Below are 20,600 nucleotides of genomic sequence, written 5' to 3'. Positions count from 1 at the left end.
TTTATGATCTTGAAATGGATTCTCCAGTAGGATATAAATAAGGAAACCTCTGTTTTTTTGCCCCTAGTGTTCTCCCATTTTCATACTAATTAAACTTGTCATCAGGGGAATCATTAATTTTCCTTGGCCACCAGCCACCCTCCCCCCCGATCCTGTGTCACGCAGAATTCCTACATTGTGCCAACGCTGTCTAGGAAAGCCACACCTGGGGCCAAGAGTGGCTTGTGTGCAAAGAGATTGAAGTTTGTTCCTTGTGGAAGCTAACAGCACAAACCACCCTTCCTGTCTCCCGCCATGAAGCGGAGTTATTTAATTTACCAAGACACGGGCCAGAAACCAAAGCCCCCATGGATGTTTCACTTTTATTGCCCATTAGAAAGCATCGAAGAGCTGCTGAACATTAGCTCTTAGAGATAATAGAATGACCTCCTTCTAATACCAGGAGTTGATATCACCCTTCTTTTTGTGCTGCTTCCAGCATTCCCGAAAACCCTACCACAGTGTGTTCATTTAGCAAATAGTGATTGAAAACCTCTTAGCGCTTTGTGGGTGAAACAGAAGAATGAAACCTGCGGGTTCTTTAGAGTCTAGTGATGGGTAAGAGGTACATACCCTCAGGCATCTGATGAACACGCTAGAGGTACAAAGACAGAGTGATGGGCATCTAGATGGGAGTGCAATCCCTTTGCCAGAGGTTTCAGACTGGAAGGAATCCATGGGCGAGTCCCTGCAGCAGTTAGGAAACCTAATGTATTATGTGTCTTCTGCACTTCTCTTAATTTTCCTAGGTCTTTATCGGTCAACTTGAAGCTTATCTAAGTACTTTCAAATCAGATTCAAAAATCACTCATAAAATTAAGGCATTTTGCCTAACTTCTCCAGGAGCCAGTTTACAGGAAGGGAAGGAAAAATCAAAGATCATAGAGAAATTTGGCATTATCAATCGCCAGATCTCAAACCCTCTAACATTTAAATTCCCGTGGTGACCACAGTGGTTTGCCTCCAAGATGGCTGCCATCAAGGACTTTCCTTCATGTGGCTCATGCAATTTGCCCATTGAGACGTTGAGTCTACTTTCTCCCTCTCCTTGAACCTGGGCTGGCTTTAGCAAATGGTTTGAACAATAAAATATGGCAGAAGAGGTATTCTGGGACTTTAAGCCTAGCTTAAAAGAAGCCTTGCACCAGGAGATCTGCCTTGGGTGTCTTGTCACATTCTGGGAATGCTAAGCTACTATGGGAGAAGTCCAATTACTTCAGACTGCCATGCTGGAAAGGGAAAGTTTGGGCCCTGAGATGACTGTTTCAGCTAAGTGCAGTGCACCCCCCCCCCCCCCCCCCGCCCAGATCCCCAGCTGAGTGCAGCCCCATCTTAACCAAGGCACCAGACATGGATGGGATTTCTACCTTGATGTTTCCAGACCTGCCCATTTGCCCATCTAATGGCCCTCATCCACACAAGAGTTGGGCCCTAGTAAACCTTGTGTGAGTCCTGCTTGATAAAATTGTGAGGTATAATAAAGTGGTTGTTGTTTTAAGTCATTAAGCTTTGGGGTAAATGATCACAAAACAATAAAAGCTGCAACACTGATCAATCCAATCTCTTAAAAAAGTTTCGTATCAAATAATCGAAGGTTTCTCTTTCATTACTCTCTTCTTTCATGAATCTTGGCTCTTAGAATAAATTAGGAAAGTTGTCAGTTTTCATCTTGAACCCCCCAGTAATGTGAACGAATCTGAAATGACTGGGAAAAGCAAGTGTGGAGAGATGGAAAAGCCCTGCCTGATGTATCGTGTGCCCGCCATAGTGCTTCCCACAATTCTGGTCACTCAGTGAATTATTGTTGAATAAGGGAATGGGTGAGTGAATGAATGAATGAATGAATCAGTGAAATGTCTTCCCTTTGAGTGAATGGAGAGCTCTGCAACATGGTGGCTTAGTATGTATGTGTGTCTCATTTCATGTACTTTGTTTTTCATAAAGAATTCATCTGACCCACTGTCTTTTGACAGATGACCCCCAGAGTGCCAACGGGAAAACGTATTCGTGTCAGAATCTATGGCCTCTGCCATGACTTTCTGGAAGCCAGAGAAAATGGCTTTTCCTGGAGGCTACACCTCTCCGTATCATGTGCCACATTTGCTTTCAATGTTGGCTCTTGTCTGGAGGCCCTGCCGCCTAGTTGATAATTCAGACCGCTAGGACTCATTTTTTTTTTTTTTCCTGGGAGTGAATTTGTTCTTCATGAATATTGTGCACCACCTTGGAATCCAGTTATTTGGACTGAAAAGCCCAAGGGGACCCAATGAAGGATGGGGTCCCGCCAGCAACTCTGTAAACACCTGGTGTTGGTGTCGTATTTGGGTGGTGACTCAACACAGAGGCCTGGAAATGACAAGGGTCCTGCTTGTAGGGGACTCAGGTTCCTAGTAGAAGAACAGATTGTTTCTCCAAGACAATTGGCCCTTTGGAGGCTCAATAGCACATACTGAAAGAAGCACAAAATTCACTGGTCACGGAGCCGGGAGAGCCCCTCTCCCAGGTCACCCTCAGAGACCAGAGAGCTCAAAGCTCATGTGCATTTATGCCGTAAATCATACCCCGTGCAACCTCAGAAACAAGCAGGACCCACAGCCTGGGCAGGAAGTTGGGGTTAGGGGGTGGGAAGGGGACAATTATTTGGCTAGACTTCATGGAGGGGGGTATCAAAAAAGAGACCCTTGACCTTTGACCTTTGGCACCCTGGGAGCACCAAGTCTGCAGCTGTTGTATCTCCTGGGCTCTGCCCCAAGAACCGGAGTTCTGAAGGCCCCTTGTGAAGGGACAATGTGCTCTTATCCAACACGGATGGGGTTGCGTCTTCTCGGGGAAACGGCCCACAGCCCTTGTCTTTCAGGGAAATTACTGAACCACAGCCAAACCACGATATTCAACTGCCAAAATAGCCTCAAATAGTTTTTTTTTTTTTAAGGAATGAGTAAATCACTTAAAGGGATATTGGAGTTTTGGGAGCCCAGCTCCCATCACTACCAGCACCCCGACAGCCACGGGAGGCCAACCAAAATGATGGTACCTACCCCCTTGGCCAGGGCCTCGGCCAGCTGCACCCTCACATGCACACGTGCACACACACACACACACACACACACACCCTCACGACACCGGCCAGTGAAGGCCACTCTTCTCATCCATTAGGTAAGTATTTACTGAAATCGGGACTAATTTCGTGTGCTATGCTGTGGAAGATACAGTTTGCATAAAGAGCAAATGTGATTCCTGCCCTCATAGAACTTAGAGTCCTATGGAGGAAAGGGATAGTAACCAAACAATCCCATGAACAATATGAAAGTGTAATTGTGAGACTGTCAGAAAGGTGCTCACTGCTCATCCATAGAAGGTGATTGACCAGTTAGGGAGGTCAGGTGAGTCTGCTTGGAGTAAGTTTTTAGAAAATCTGAATAGGAGGTAACTAGATGATAGGCGGAGGGAGGAGTATTCCAGCCAGAGCAAACAGTATATGCAAAGGTCCTGCTGACAGAACATGGTGACTTTGAAGGGTGAAGGGTGGCCAAGAGGGTGGAGTGGAGTGATGACCATGTAGAACCCTGTAAAGCACATTCCCATTTGGGACATTTGGGATGTAGACATATGGCTCTTCCAGCCAAGTACTGTCTACAGATGGACCCTGTGCCCATAATATAGCTCATGACAAAAGTGTTTCTTATATTGCCAATGACTATTCTCTATTCTGGAGATACCCTCGGCCTCTGTTCTAGAAGCGAGAACCTGGAAAGGCCAACGCCATTCATCACACAAGGACTTTGGTAATAAATCCAAATATGGCTGACACAGGGGAAAGATATAATAGTGAGAATTCTGACTTACTTTTCTACTCCAGGCTCCTCACTCCCATTGTCCAATCAAAAAAGCAAGGTCACACCCTGCCCAGACCTTCGGGGTTTAGCCTCCACACAAGTTCTATCACTGTTCTTGTTACCTCTTCATCTGCTTCTTTGCTTTTACCCTTCTCTCCTCCTGAAATCTCTGCCTCCTCATTTTCCTGGGAACCCTGCCCTCCCTCAGGAGGCAAATAGTTTTTGACTCCTTGGGTCTATTTTTGAAGACTTCCAGAGTCTGCGGTGAGGGGACACCATTGTCTTCTCTGCTCCTGCGTAAGAGACAAAGATCAGCCTCAGATCTTCAGAGTTGGGAAGGACGAACATCTGGATTACATTTCGTAGCTTTCTCTACGAATATACGAAACAGACAAACCAAAAAAACAGGCAAAAACAAAAACAAAGAACAAACAAAAACCTCCGAGAGACGTTTTTCTGAGTGAAGACGAATGTCCTCCCAAAGACCTTACTGACCCTTCCCTATTTCTATTTCTCCTCTGCACTCAGATTGGAGCTTCTTTTGCTGTAGGATTTTGCCCCCATCCTGATCCTGGGCTGGAAGACAAAACTTCCTCTTGTAACTGGACAGGGTTCATCCCCAAGACAAGATGCATCCTGCAGGCACAGGGTGGTCCTTCCGCACGACCATGCCTCTCTCCTGCTGTCACACATTACTGCTTTCTCCATGTACCTAAACCCTTCACCTTACGCTGATCCTCTCCTTAGGGAAATCTTTCTTTTCCTCAAGCCTCAGTCTAAAATCGCGTCAATGGGGACATCTCCCTTGTCCCCAGTGGGGCCAGTCCCTTTATTGACCACACTCACAACACTCTGTAAGGCATTTCTCTTTCACAGCACAAATGACAATTCTAAGAAAGAATTATTGAGTGACTACGTAGCACTCAATGTGTCTTCTATTTGATTTTAAGTCCCAAGAAGGTAAAGCTCCTGTCTTCCTGTGTACCTCATTCCCACATTAGCACGTAATAACCTTGGTTCACTATTGGGTGGTTATTAGGTACCAGGAATTTTATATAATTTAGCTCATTTATTCCTCAAAACATTTCTGGAAAGTAGGTACTTTATAAAGGAAAGAACGTGAGACACAGAGAGAGTCACTTACCTAAGATCGCATAGTCACTAGTATATAGCCAAGATTGGAACTCAGGAAGACTGTCCCCAAAGCCATAGTTTACATATAGGGTGAAATGTACATACATACCACTTTTAAAACTTCAGTTTCTTAACATCAAAATAAAATCGATATTAGGGAGACCCAAGAGTTAAGAAGTATTATAGAGTTTTTAAGGGGATGGCTGAACTTGGATATTTTCTCATTTTTGTCTGATTTCTACATAAATTGCAGCATCCTGAAACTACTCTCTTAAAATATGGCTTTTGCATTCTTGCTCTCATCATTGGTTTTTATTTGCTGATGTGTCCCATTATGTTAGAAACGAGCTAACTCAATAATTTGCTTGAAGTAAAAGCTTCCCTCCAAATGGGTCAAAGATGGGATTTTCTCGGTGGTGAGATGGGCAATATTGTAAACACTTAATGGAAATCATCTTCTTATAGTTCAAAGATGCACTAAAAGACATCTGTGTGTGTGTGTGTGTGTGTGTGTGTGTGTGTGTGTGTGTGTGATTTTCCAGACGAGAAGGTGTTATGAATCGGTGTATAAGCCACCAGGGACTTTGGGATTTAAGACCTGGCTGGGTCACTGGCCTCTAGGATACCCTTGGTCAGCTTACTTAGCTCCAGAGTGGTTGGTCAACGGGAGCTCAGTGGCCCCAGTCAGTTTTTTTCACAATAAACAAGAGATTCTTCAACTCATTTTCATAGAAATAGATAAGAACGTGTTCTGAGCCAGATTGCCCAAGGGGATTCAATTCCCATCATTTCAGAAGGGGCTCCAGGTCCTTTTGCCCTTTTAGACTAAGAAATGCATTTAAGCGGCGCCTGGGTGGCTCAGTCGGTTAAGCGTCCGACTTCGGCTCAGGTCGTGATCTCACAGTCTGTGAGTTCGAGCTCCACGTCGGGCTCTGCGCTGACAGCTCAGAACCTGGAGCCCGCTTTGGATTCTGTGTCTCCTTCTGGATTCCTCTCTCTCCTTCCCCAACTTGTGCTCTGTCTCTCTCTCTGTCTCTCAAAAATAAATAAATATAAAAAAATTAAAAAAAAAAAAAAAAGAAATGCATTTAAGTCACGAAAAGGTCATTGATCATAGAAGCTCCGAGCCACTTCACCACTGTCCCTGTTTCCTGCGTTCGGTGCGATAAGCCACAAATTAGTATTGAATTCATCCTCTGTGAATTTAAAGCTCACAGAGAAATTCAGAACATCCTTTGGTGTCAATAGAATATTGTTCTGAGTAACGTTGTAAGAAGGCAGTGCTGGGGTGTTTTGTGAAAATGACAACTCAGAGGAGGAGGTTAGGAAGTCAGCCTTTACTTGAAGGGAAATGACACATATTAAAGAGACCGGAAAGTTGGTGCTTCGAAGCAAGGATACACCACATTCTTAGTGCCAAACAGGAAAAAAGAATGAGGCAGATTGTGGTGGCAGGGAATTGAGAAGAGGTTTTCTTAGAAGGCAAGGCTTGTGAGGAGAAGGATCCCATGGACCTCTTTTGGCACTAGAAAGAGAAGTAGAAGAAAAAACATCTGCTCTGGAAAATCAAACAGTTAGCTGCACGTCAGAGTCCCTCACGGTATTTAAGAGCCATTAATACAGTGTTTTGAGGGCCTGTGTCACAGCCCGTCTCCTTTTCTCCACCTTTTCTTTCCATTCTGTCATCCTCTGATCAAGTGTGGAGGAGCTAAATAGTTAGAATGGCCAATGGGATTATCTTAATCACAAAATAATCTATTTTTATATGAATAATCTGGACATCAGTCCCATTGTATGGCCTTTACAAAAGAATTTGGTCTCTCTCTCTCTGTCTTTCTCTCTTTTTTTTATGTTTTGTTTACTTGAGAGAGAGAGAGAGAGAGAGAGCATAAGCAAGGGAGGGGCAGAGAGCGGGACAGAGGATCCGATGCAGGCTCCAGGCTGACGGCGAGCCCATGTGGGGCTCGAACTCACCAACCCCTGAGATCATGACCGGAGCTGAAGTTGAGGCTCAACAGACTGGGCCACCCAGGTATCCCTCAGTGTCTCTTGAAGTGCAGCCTCAGAGCCCCTGCCTCACTCCTCTGAAATGGGCAGGGGAGTGCGGAGGCTTCATTGGAATGCAGATTATTTGAGGCCACCTCAAACTGACTGGATTGGAATCCCTAGGGGGTGCCACCGGGGAATCTGCATTTTAACAATTTAACTTTTCCAGGTGATGCTAATGCACACCTACCTTTAAGCTCAGAAGGAGAGGCCAGGTACTCTCCTTGGTTGATAAAATTCGTGATTTATCTCACAGTCGTCACACCGTTGGTTACCCCGTGATAAACATCCCTCCAATCGGGTTCACATTGTCGCCAGGGGTTTCTACTTGCTGGGCATGGAATACAGCTCACACCCAAGCACTCTTTGGCCTACTCTTCCCTCTCCCAAACAGTGGAGCTTCTCTGTCCCAGGCAAAGTCGTTCTCATGGTCAACGGGCTGAAACACAGTTTACACAGCATATTTCACATTATTGATGGCTGAATCCCATCATTTGCAAGTCTGAAAGCATTAAAATGGCCCACGCTTTAAATCTCATTGTATCTCTTTAGTGGTTTCGCTATAATACCATAATTCCATTAGCTTTAAAAATCATAACGTTTAACAATTCTTCTTCTCTAGTCTTTCCCTAGCATGTTTGATATGCTGGGGGATTAAAATATATGACCTGGATAAAAGACAAGGTCAAAATAAATACCAAACCCCAACATAGATGGTCCTGAGCTTTTAAGGAAATGAATTTAGATGAAAAGCAGCAGTCAGGGCCTTTATAACAGTTATCGTGGATACGGATTTGGTCTTTTTATTTCTAGCTCTCTCTGGCCTTCTTCCTTCGTTGAGCAAATTTACTTTCTCACACTTCGGTATGAAATGTATCAAGTTTCCGTTTTTTGAACAATCAAAGCAGTCTCTTGTCATTTTAAGGCAACCTCTCAGCGGGAAATTTGGCTTGGGTTTCCAGGAAGATATTGTTAATTACCCTCCGAAGATTACTTAGAGTAAAACCAGGCATGTTCGAGATTGTATCTGGTGTTTTTGACCGGGGCAGGCGATATTTGAAAGGAGGTTGTCACGTGCTTTAAAATCTATCTGATACACTGTCCACAGGTGTATTCTGGGAAATGACTAATAATGATGACAGTTGAAGAAGAGGGAATTCAACCCTGCAATTGGTCAAGATAAGAGAAAGCTGGGGCGCCTGGGTGGCTCAGTCGGTTAAGCATCCGACTGCGGCTCATGTCATGATCTTGCGGTCCGTGAGTTCGAGCCCCATGAGTTCGAGCTGTGCTGACAGCTCGGAGCCTGGAGCCTGTTTCGGATTCTGCGTCTCCCTCTTTCTCTGCCCCTCCCCCGTTCACGCTCTGTCTCTCTCTGTCTCAAAAATAAATACACGTTAAAAGAGAAAGTACAAGGAGCATTAAACAGAGCCAGACCCGTTTGGGCACCCAACAGAGCACTGATAAGCAGATAACATGATAAAGGCTTTACAGACGTCCCTCCAAGAAACACCAGAGGAAGTCCCACCCAGCACATATGGCAAAACTGAACATCATCTCCTTTCTCTCACTATAGAGCGGCTGCCCACCCCCATCTCTTGCCTCTCTCAACTGCTCCTTATCCCCTTTGTCCAAATCCCAGGCCACCCTGTCCTTTGCCTCCTGCCTCTTCCTCTTACCGGTCCAGTGTAGCTGCCCTTGACAGTGGTACAGCCAGAAGGGACTCTTACCATCCTCCCAGACTGGGTCTAAGGCAACAGAAGGAGTAACAAAGCTTCCTTTTGCTTTATTCAGATCTGCGTTTTCAGCACTTTAGCCTTATTTTCACCTTTAAGACTAAAAAATCAGTCATTAACAAGATTAACCCCCGCCCATCATCACATGGTTACTTCCCTGCATGGATGAAACTAATATTTTTAGCCCTGAAGTAATTCGTTTTAGTCCTGAAGTAATTTAACTGTCCCCATCCTTATGAGAGGATGCCAACACAACAGAAGTAGATTTTTTTTTTGTAATTCTAATGACATTATAATGGTAGCTGTTTTTAACGTTAAAAATTACACTTTAGGGAAAGCCACCCATGCCATACCCGTTCAAAATTCAACCTGATAGTATTTTTAGACGCCAGACTAATACCTATTTCACTTTGCCTGACTGTGTGGGGCAGATGGGCTTAATGGCTTAGTTCAACTTCTACAGACGCCTTCCCAGCACCTACTTCTGGGCATTATAATGCCTGTCTCTCTCCTCAGTACGCGTTTCCTTCATGGGTAAGTTGGCATGGTTAATTAGGCCCCTTGTGGGCTGAGATCATTTGTCCTTTGGGTGGCCAGAAAGTTCCCGATTTAAGGAAGGCTGAGCAAAGAGAAACTGAAGTCCTAGAAAAGCACATCTTACTGCTATTGTACACGCAGTTTCTTGGTTTCAAAAGACAGAACACATAGGAGAATAAGTTAGCAACGGGCATGAACTGAAACTACATCTTTGCTAGTTTTTGTTCAAATGTAATGGATGACATTCAGTCTCTCGATAATTATTCTAATAGTTCGCTCTGCTTTTGCGTAATACGTTTGATACACAGTACGAACGAAATGAATCAAGATTTAACAGGAACCAAAATATAGACGTCATGAAATCATTGTTCTCTATATTTGATTCACCAGGAAAACTACATCGTAACCATGACCAACTTTAGTCCTCAGAACAAGGAGTCCGAGGACCACATAGCAATAGAGAAAGACTCCCTAGGATAGAAATTCCAAATCCAGAATTAAAAATAGTCTCTGTCATCTTCAAAAGCTTAAAGTAGAACAGCCTTATGAGTACTTTATGGAAAGCTAGCCAGCATCCTAAACCTCTTGGTCTCCTTGGTAATCAGCATGGGAGGTTCAGGAATGTTGCTTCACTCCCCGTTACATGGGCTTCACTTTCCCGGTCCTATTCTACCCAAAGTCAAGCTTGTTGGGGGCATCTCCTATCTCTCTTGGTTCCTTCCTTGGCTTCTTTGCATCAGCCAAGACTCTTCACGTCTGACTTCCACCTAGTTCACAATGGCTGTAGCAACAAGGGAGTTTATTGCAAGAATGATGAGGCTGGAACTCCAAATAGAAAGAAATGTTGAGAACCTACGGAATACAGAAGGACCTCAGGATCCAGATCGGGCGTACACTACTCTATTCTGCTTGTTCGACAGGCTTCAACCTCTGCAGCCCCAGGCAGACCTTCTTCATCTCCATGGGAGAGGGATATGGCAGCTGTCCACCCCAGGAGTACATCGGTCTATGGTCCAAGAGGAGAGTTCACTACGATAGGAAGACTTAGCTCAGGACCCTGGGCCATTTGTGTCACAAATCCCTCCCCCAGCCAGTTAGAGAGGCCAGTGGGATGGAGGTGATGCCCCGGGAATTCTCTGGTCCTGCCCAACTCCCTTCAGCCAGGAAGGGGGTGGGGAGGGTGCTCAGTGACCAGATGGTAATGGCTACGGTGAACTGTGTCCAATGCATGTGCCAGGTTCTATTATATTTGTTTTGGGTGTATGATTTGTTTAATCTTGCCACAAGGCTAAGCTGTAGGTTCAATTATTGTCACCATTATACAGAAGAGGAGGGGTTAGAACAGTTAGGTAGCCTACCCGAGGTCAGGTATTTGGTGAATAGCAGAGGCATGATTGGAGCCCAGACTGGCTGGCCCAAGATCTAGCCACCCAACTAACCTCCACCATACCTGCCTAATTCTCTCTTCTCCCCTTTTCTCTCTTGGTTCTTCCTCCCCCCACTGCAAGATGCCTGACAGGTGGTGAGGATAGGACACTGAGGTGAGTGGAATTCTCTGAAATACTTTTTGTCCTGACTACAAGCCCAAAGCACTTCTTCTGATCTTTCCCTTACTTTTCTAGCAGGTCCTTGTTTGTTTGTTTGTTTGTTTGTTTGTTTGTTTATATATTTTGAGAGAGAGAGAGAGAGCATGGGGAAGGGGCAGAGAGATACAGAGAGAGTCCCAAACAGGGTGGGGCTCGATCTTACAACAATGAGATCATGACCTGGGCTGAAATTAAGAATTGGCCACTTAACCCACTGAGCCACGAGGCACCCCTCTTCTAGCAGTTTCTACCGCTATTTCTATTCTATTCAACTACCAGCTCCCAACTGGAACCAAGAACTAGATTCAGATTTCCTAATATGGACAGAAGCCAGTGAGTAATATTCTTCATGAAGGCAAAGAACAAATGCCCACGGAACACCAGAAAACAATTTTATACAGAAGAACATGTGGGGGAAAACAAAGAATAAAAAAGCCACAATATACAGAAATTTATTCCAAATGATGAATCACTCGTGTTTTATCAGATTACTGTCATACCTTGGGGCTAAATATCTACTAAAATATAATTTAACGCTTGATTGTAAACTCTTTTCTCTGCTTCTCTCTTTATGTCACATCTGTGAAAAAGTCTTCAAACCCCATTTCAAATGCCACTTCCTTGACGTGGCTCCCCGCGCCTGCTTCCCCTCAGGCAGATGAGCTGAGTGCTACCTTCTCAGTGTTCAGAGAGTCTTTGGTACAAACGTAGCCCATTGTAACATCACCACTTTCTTCCATAGACTCTTCTCCCACGAACTGTTTGTGATTTTCTTAAGCATTGTAACTGGCTTGCGGGTCTATATTTTTCAGTTCTCCCTAATAATGCCTGGTACAAAGTAATTCAATAAATATGAATTCACCAACCTCGCTGGTCTCCCTTTAGCTTTTCGAGTACCTTCCTCCTTTTCTTTTTTTTAATTTTTTTTTTGCAACGTTTATTTATTTTTGGGACAGAGAGAGACAGAGCATGAACGGGGGAGGGGCAGAGAGAGAGGGAGACACAGAATCGGAAACAGGCTCCAGGCTCTGAGCCATCAGCCCAGAGCCTGACGCGGGGCTTGAACTCCCGGACCGCGAGACCGTGACCTGGCTGAACTCGGACGCTTAACCGACTGCGCCACCCAGGCGCCCCTCTTCCTCCTTTTCTTGGCTTGAGGTTTATGGGCTTATTCTAACTGGTTGAGTGAGCATGTCAGACTCAGTGGGGCACTTTCTACTGGGAGCAACTCTATTCCTCTGTTCCCTCTTCAAATCTGCTGTTCAAACCCACTCTGAACACCACCAAGGTGAAATCTCAGGCAGACCTTACGATTTTTCTGTTCAGCCTCAGGTAATAGGTGAACGATCTCTTTCAGAAGCAGGAAGAGGTTACATCTGGTGGTCAAAATCACAGAGCTAGTAAATGGTGAAGCCAGAACGAGGGTCCATTTGTCCAGGGACAAACTTCTGGGGTATTTCTCCTTCCTGCTTCCAAAGTCATTTGTCGAGAGAATCCCTCATCTTAGGAGGGAACTGCCTGAAAAGTCAATGCCTTTACAAAAGACTTTTAAGTTTCAACAGAGCAGGAACGTGCTCTGGAGAGCCCTCGGAGGCATTTATGCTCTTTGTTATTTCCCTTCGCACGGGCAGTAAGTAAAATGTCAGCTAGGTTTGTTCTGTCTGGTGCTCGGTCACCCCTCAAACATACCGCGCTGCCCGATGCCTTTGCCTTACTCTTTCTGCTGGCGATGCCCTCGCGTAAATTAATGCCAGTATCTTCCCTTTCATGAAGCTTTGCAATCAGGTCTGGGGGCTCCTTCCACTGCGCTTTCATTGAACTTCTGTTATACTTTTGCCACAGTCTGTGTGTGTGTGTGTGTGTGTGTGTGTGTGTGTGTGAGTTCCTGGAGAGCAAGGGTCATGCCTTCTTATCTGCATAGCCCTAGCATCTAATTCAGTGCCTGTTAATCGAATATAAATTGTATTGAGCACCTAATAATGCACCAGGCCCTTGCCACACACTATAGATATAAAGTAATGGTCTCGGGGTGCCTGGGTGGCTCAGTTGGTTAAGCGTCTGATTTCGGCTCAGGTCATGATCTCAGAGTTTGTGGGTTCAAGCCCCGTGTTGAGCTCTGTGCTGACAGCTCGGAGCCTGGAGTCTGCTTCGGGTTCTGCGTCTCCCTCTCCCTCTGCCCCTCCTCTCCTCGTGCTCTCTCTCTCTAAAGTAAATACACATTAAAAAATCATAAAGTAATAGTCTCTGCCCTCAAAATTTTCAATAATGATAATAACTGTTGCAAGGCCCCCCAACTCATTTCCCTCCTCTCCCCACCATGATTGCATCTAAGCTCTTGGGGTCCTATTTTGTGCTGAGGTATTGGGTTGTTGGGCAGGGAAGAGCGTGTCTCATCTTCCATTGTTGGCCATGCAGGACCCCAGCACATTGCTCCTGGGAGACTTGTCTGGAAGGCTCCTTGAAATCAGACTTTCGGTGTCTTTAAAGCTAGCGCTTTGAACACAGATTCATTCTTCTCTCCCCACCCCACCCACCCTGCTCTGGCCACAGCAAGATCCAAGAGGCTGACCAAGACCTTGTCTACTTCCAGTCTCTGTAGAGCATGTGGTATCTGTTCTTAAGCCTCCCTAAATCTATCGTGCATTCATGCCGTGCACCATATCCTCTGTACTGTCCCCACCCTCCACCCCAAGGCCCGTCCCCCTTCCTCAGGCTCCGAGAATATCTTGGCCACCCCTCTCCACACTGAAGGAAGACTTTCCTCTCACAAGGTGCAAGGCTGTTCAACTCACCCTAAGTTCTTTCTGCCTCAAAGCCTTCTCACTTTCTTCCAGAGATGTAACTTCCCCCCAAAGCAGTAGTTTGTAATGGTAACGGCCCAAATAGGAAAAGAGGGAGAGTAATGGAAAATACCACCAAAATAAATTTCAAAAGTACTATTGAGGCACAGTTATAGAACTAGCAGCTGATCGGTTCTTATAATGCGCCAGGAACCGCCATGAGTAATTCATACGCCTTAAATGTATTATCACAACAACCCGTGCAGTAAGTTAAATTGTTATCCCTGTGTTACAAATGAGGCACAGGCAAGGTTGTCTAGAACCATGGAGTCAGCAGGTGTTGGAGCCTGTTGGGAGCCCAGGCCGTCTGGCCCCAGGATCCACTTTTAACCACCACTCCTATAGCCTCCCCACGTCTTGTGGCTCAACCTCGGCCCAAAGTAACTTGAAAACAGCACAGCGTGGTAGAGTCCTATCTCAAACCAGCACGGAGCAGGCACCCCATAAATATTTGCTGAAAGAAGGCAAATGAACAGATGCAAAAATATGGTTGATAAAACCACACGCAGGGCAATTCATCAGGGAAATGATTTGGGGGCTGTTCATCATACTCTCTAGTCAAATAAAAATGTTAGAAGTTGGACATTTTTGCATGTTCTAGAAGAAACAAGGACTGTTCTGAGCACAGAGCCCTAAATCCTTCTGTGTCCAGACATGCTATGGACCGGAGCCAAAAGCCAATGTGAATCTGAAAAGAACTCCCTAGGATGAATATATTTACATTTATTCCATAAACTTGTGCTTCCCTTCCAAGCGATGGCATCCACCGGCCACTCTTCAAAGTCACTCTGGCTGAGGTAAGAAAGTGGTCACGCTGAAACTCTATTTTTAGCTGGCCTGTGGGTCGGGGCTTGCAGACATATTTACATATTTACATATTCTGTTTTGGTCTTGATATTTTTCTTTCCCTTCACTCAGTCTTGGAGCCCATGTTTACTTCATCAGCAGTTAAAACTGAGAATCTCGAGGGCCTCCCGCCGGGAAAATCAGTTTCAAGTGTTTTTAAAGCTCAGGTCTTGATAGCGTTGGTGCTGGCTCATCATGAAGAAAATTAAGGTAATAATAAAGATTTTCGAGAGACCTCAAAGTGTGTTTTAACTGCATAAAAATTGGTTTCAAGGAGCTGTGAGCCAGAGGAACTTTAGGCTGGAAGAAATTTCTGGATTTTTTTTTTAACATCAGGGTTCCTGCTTTAATACAGCAGGGACATTCTTATTGATGTGCCAAGCACTGTACTGGGTTTGAGCAAAGAAGCGCTTTTTTAAAACGTTTATTTATTTATTTTTGAGAGAGAGAGGGAGAGAGAGAGAGAGAACGAGAAAAAGTGGGGGAGGGGCAGAGAGAAAGAGGGAGACAGAATCCGAAGCAGGCTCCAGGCTCGGAGCTGTCAGCACAGAGCTCCACGCGGGGTTCGAACTCACGAGCCATGAGATCGTGACCTGAGCCGAAGTCGGATGCTCAACCAACTGAGCTCCCCAGGTGCCCAACAAGTGCTTTTAAGAAGCATATGGACTCCCTGAAGGGGGCAGAGATACACGCGCATGTAAAGCAAAACACTTCCAAGGCCACATAAGGTAGAAACCACTGAGAGACAAGGGGATCTCACACACACTGAGTGGGAGGTGGTTCCAGGAGGGAGAGACCCCCTGTTATGGGCTGAGTTGTGTCCTGTCCCAAGTTCATTTGTTCAAGTTTTAAATCCCCATACCTTAGGATGTGACTGTATCCGCAGATAGGGCCTTTAAAGAGGCGATTAAGGTACAATGAGATCATTAAGGTGGGTTGTAATCCAACGCGAAGAGGAAATTAGGACACAGACGTGCAGGCAGAGAGAAAAGGCCGTGTGAAGACACAGGGTGAAGACAGCCTATCCACAAGCCAAAGGGAGAGAGAGAAGCCTCAGAAGAATGAGCCCTGCCGCCTCCTTGTTCTCACGCCTCCAACCTCTAGAACTGTGAGAACGTGAAATTCTATTGTTTAAGCTGCCCAGCCAGCGGTCCTTTGTTAAAGCAGCCCTAAGAAACTGGTACATCTCCATCAGCTGCAGCGGGGCAGGAGACCCCCGCAGAGGACAGAGGAACGGAAATCAGCCTGAAGCACAGGTAAGGTCTGTAGAAGGAAGCAGAAATTCCTAGCACAGCGCAGGCGATACCTATGTGAACCAGATGAAATTGCTGACACCTGACCTGTCTTCAGCCGTACGAGTGGCAATTTCATATGGTTCAGCCCAACATAAGCCACGGGTCTGGAGCAAGTGTGTGGCCACCTGTCACACTGGTGAATGATGACAAACCGCGAGAGAGCCTGGTGGTGGCAAAGTACCCCCACTCCACCCAGCGACTCCGCTCAGACCCTCAGTTCCCTCTTCTGTGAAATGAGGACAAAAGCTTGTAACTGCCTCACATAATTGTTGGGAGCCTTAAAGTAGCCGATGCCTGTAAGTGCTTACTTAGCACAGGACCTGGGACGGATTCGAAGATGTCAGTACATTTTAGGACAGCTTTAAGGACTCCCTGTGATGCAGGTAATAAGGGCTGAATCAAAATAGCTTAAAGGGAAAAGGAGGATTGTTCAAAGGGCAAAGATGCCTAGCAGAACACAAAGAAAGAACTTAGCCCAGCGGTTCTCACCTGGGGGGATTTTTCCTCCAGGGGACATTTGCCAATGTCTAGAGATATTTTCGGCTGTCACAACTGGGGAGACGCTAACTGGCCTCTAGTAGGAAGGAGTCAGAGATGCCACTCAAGATCCCACAGAGCCCAGAACAACCACCACAACAAAGAATGATCTGACCCCAAATGTCAACAGTGCTGTTATTGAGAAACCTCTGGCCAAGAGCTGAAAAGTGACCTGGAGGTAACTCAAGGTCAATGTGTCCTGGCCGTTAAGTTGTCGTCTCCCAGCACCAAACCCTCCCCTCCCCTCTTCTTTGTGATGCTGCGGTTGAGTCTCTACAAGTCCCGTTTCTGCTCTGCTGGCTGGTTCCAAGTCAAGCTCTGTCAAGGGCAAGGGGTGCAGGAATCTGTGAGGCTGGAGGAGGGGAGGGGACTCGGCCCGGCCAGTTGGCTTCCTGCTCCTGACTGTGTCTTCACCCCAGCACCCGGCTGGTTCCAGGAGCGATGGATTCCAGTTTCCAGCTTTGTCTGGCACACCCATTGCCTGCCCCATGGTAACCCCTCAGAGGTTACCCCACGGGTAACCAACTCACCTGTCCCTGAGGTGAGTCCATGGAGACTTCTCGTGAGTTCTAGAGGCACCCATGCCAGCAGGACGGCGCCCCATTACACAGCTCTGCACACCTCTCTTCCAAACCTCTACATCCCGATAACTCCAACTTCTGCCCTTCGTTCCCTCCGCTCGAAGGTTGTTCACGACTGCCTGCCGTTACTCTCTCTGGCCGATTTCAGGGCTTGCTTTTTGTGTCTAGAGCCTTCTGATACCTTCTAGCCAATTGCCATTACAGGCACAGCTTAGAGACCTTGCGGGTTCAGTTCCAGCCCCGCACAATAAAGCAAGTATCACAATAAAGTGAGTCAAATGAAATTTTGGGCTTTCCAGTGCATATCAGCGTTACATTCATACCATATTGTAGTTTGTCACATGTGCAATGGCATTATGCTAAGAAAAATACTGTACCTACCTTAATTAAAAAATATTGTAGGGGTGCCTGGGTGGCTCGGTCTGTTGGGCGTCCGACTTCAGCTCAGGTCATGATCTCGTGGTCCGTGAGTTCAAGCCCCGCGTCAGGCTCTGTGCTGACAGCTTGGAGCCCAGAGCCTGCTTCGGATTCTGTGTCTCTCCCTCTCTCTGCCCCTCCCCTGCTCACACACTGTCTCACTCTCAAAAATGAGTAAATGTTTAAAAAAATTGAAAAAATAAACATTTTAGGGGCACCTGAGTGGCTTAGTTAAGCATCCGACTCTTGGTTTGGGCTCAGGTCGTGATCTCGTGGTTCGAGAGTTCGAGTCGCACATCTGGCCGCGTTGCTAACAGTGTGGAGACTGCCTGGGGTTCTCTCTCCCTCTCGCTCGTGGCCCCTCCTCCCATTCACATGAGCATGCTCTCTCTCAAAAATCAATAAACTTAAAAAAAAAATACTTTACTGCCAAAAGTGCTATCATCTGAGGGTTCAGTGGGTTGGAATTATTGATCCCAGCTCACCATAGCAAATATAATAAAGAGAAAGTTTGAAATATTGTGAGAATTACCAAAACGTGACACGGAGATAAAGCGAGCGGATTCTGTTGGAAAAATGGCTTGGACACAAATTGTGGAAGCAGCCCAAGTGTCCACCGACAGATGAGTAAAAAAGATGTGGTGTAAGTATACAGTGGGCTATTACTCAGCCATAAGAAGAATGATATCCTGCCATTTGCAGCAACATGGCTGGAGCTAAAGTGTGGTATGTTAAGCAAAATAAGGCAGTCAGAGGGTGACAAATACTGCATGATTTCCCTCACGTGCGGAATTTAAGGAACAAAACAAATGAGCAAAGGTGAAAAGAGAGAGAGAAACCAAGAAATGGACCTTTAACTATCGAGAACAAGAGACTGATGGTGACCAGAGGGGAGGTGGTGGTGGGATAGGTGAAACAGGTGATGGGGATTAGGAGCGCATTTACCACGATGAGCACCAGGGGTTGTACGGAGCTATCGAATCACTGTATTGTACACCCAAAACTAATATAACACTGTATGTTGATTATACTGGAATTAAAATAAAAACCCTAACTAAAAAATGAATAAAACCAAATTTAGAAAACGAAGAAAGAAAAATGGTGCTAGTAGACCCGATGCAGGGTTGCTACAAACCCCTTCAGTTTGTAGAAGTGCAATAAAACGAGGTATGCCTATATTAATCTTTTGTTAAAATATCTGGTGTGGTTTCTGTTTTCCTCACTGAATGTGACTGATACACACATTTTCTTCATCCTTCTTTTTTGACAGAAAGGAAGGGGCCCATCCCTTGATTCTGCAGTGTAGATATTACAGGTCCAGCCATAGGACAAGAGAGAATCTCTCTTAGTCCCAATTACAAATTCCCAAGGAAGGAAATCTCACTGGCGCAGTCCTGTGCCCTCCCTTGTCCAATGAGCTGCCAAAGAGGGCAGGGCCATGTTGTACAAAATGGCAGCCGTTGTTCCCGATTCAGGTCAAAGGTGTAGCAGGAAGTTATTTCCCAGCTCTTTGAAACTCCAAAGTTTTTCCACTTAATTTAGTTATTGTTGGTTATAGTTTTAAAGTCAAATGTTGCCCTCAAAATGGTTCTCAGTGAGTCATGTTAATATTGGGCTTTTGCATTTTCCCATTCACTCTCAGCAGGAAGTAGGGAGGTGATATCTTTTAAGAAAGGGGATGCACACTGATTGGTACCCTAAGAAATATGGTGCATGCAACTGATTTTGGAGCCCTCATCTTCCTTTGCTAGATGCAACTGGGTCCTAATGCTAGTCTAAATACAGTTTTGAAAAAGGACTAGATAAAACCTGGTTTGCACCAGACTGAAAAGTCCAAAATATTGAGTTTTTGAGGGTTCAAAATTTCATGAAGAGCTGGGTAAGTGATGGGTCGTGTTTCTAAAGATTTCCTCTGGCTTTGCTGATTCATAAAAAGAGCTTTGGATGCATGCTGAGCCATGGGTTTAAATCCTGTCTCCAAAACATAAGCCTCAAGTGACACACCTGAGCATCAGTTTCTCAGCTATAACATGGAGATTTTTATGCTCAAACTCACAAGGTTGGTGTCATGATTAAATAAAATAATACCTGTGATAGCTCCTAATGGAATGTTAGAACTTATGCCTCCGTAGTTGTGCCCTATATTCTCTCTGCGTTGGTGGTGGTTTCCCAATCTCCAGCGTTTGGACACAAGTCAAGACTTCATCATAGCACTTAAGCAGAGGCCTGTCATAGCAAAGAGAGGCAAGCTGTACCCTGAACATGGCCTTACTCAGTCTCCAGTCCCCACAGTCACAGTATCAGTGGCACACAGAGACTTCTTGACAGCTGGTCAGGCACGTGCCCAAGGACACAGTAGTGTCTGGCTAAGAATACAAATTCTGGAGTCAGGATGAGCTGGATTTAAACCCAACATTGCTCTATACTAGCGGTAGGACTTTGGGCAAATTATTTCCACTTCATCCATAAAATAAGACTGATAATGACAGTAGCTGTCTCCGAGATAAACAGTGTAAAACACTTAGCTCCGTGAATGCCTGTTACTTGGGAAACATTCGATAGCAGTTGGGTTGGCTTAACTCTTATTATTTTCCATCAGTAAGCCTTTGGGGATTAGTTGGAGAATTTGTGAAGCCTCAAGTCAAAACCATTTCCATTAGAGAAAGAAACCAGTAGGGTTTGAAGGCATATAGACTTCTTCAATTTCAGAGTGCATTTTGTTAACACTTTTCTCCTAGAGCTGAAAACTGTTCCCACTTTTTTCCTACCAGCCATCATGGCACTCCATGACTGCTCTTTCAATGGGATCTGTGATTGACATCAATTAAGATGGCAGGTTTCTTCACTTGACACTATGCCTTTCTTTCTGCGTGGCAAGCTCTCATGCAGGATTTCTTAGGTCTGGGTACTATTAATAAGGAGGTCAGTGCCTGTTTGGAGACATGTGACCATTAGCCCACAGGCCAGGGAGTTCTCTATGATCCAAGACCAGCCATTTTGAGCATGCTGCATAGCAGCTACACCAGGACTGCCTCAGGTTTGCAGACTTAACCTAATGAGACAGAGGCTTAAAAACTTATTTAAAGGAGAAAAGGTGATTTAAAAATTGTGACAAATGCTTCGTAATGATTTGCAGAGGTAAAATTGTCCAATGAAAAAGAACGTCTCTGCAT

The sequence above is a fragment of the Leopardus geoffroyi genome, chromosome C1 (assembly GCF_018350155.1).
Source record: "Leopardus geoffroyi isolate Oge1 chromosome C1, O.geoffroyi_Oge1_pat1.0, whole genome shotgun sequence".
Taxonomy (NCBI): domain Eukaryota; kingdom Metazoa; phylum Chordata; class Mammalia; order Carnivora; family Felidae; genus Leopardus; species Leopardus geoffroyi.
Note: the sequence above shows the minus strand (reverse complement) of the source record.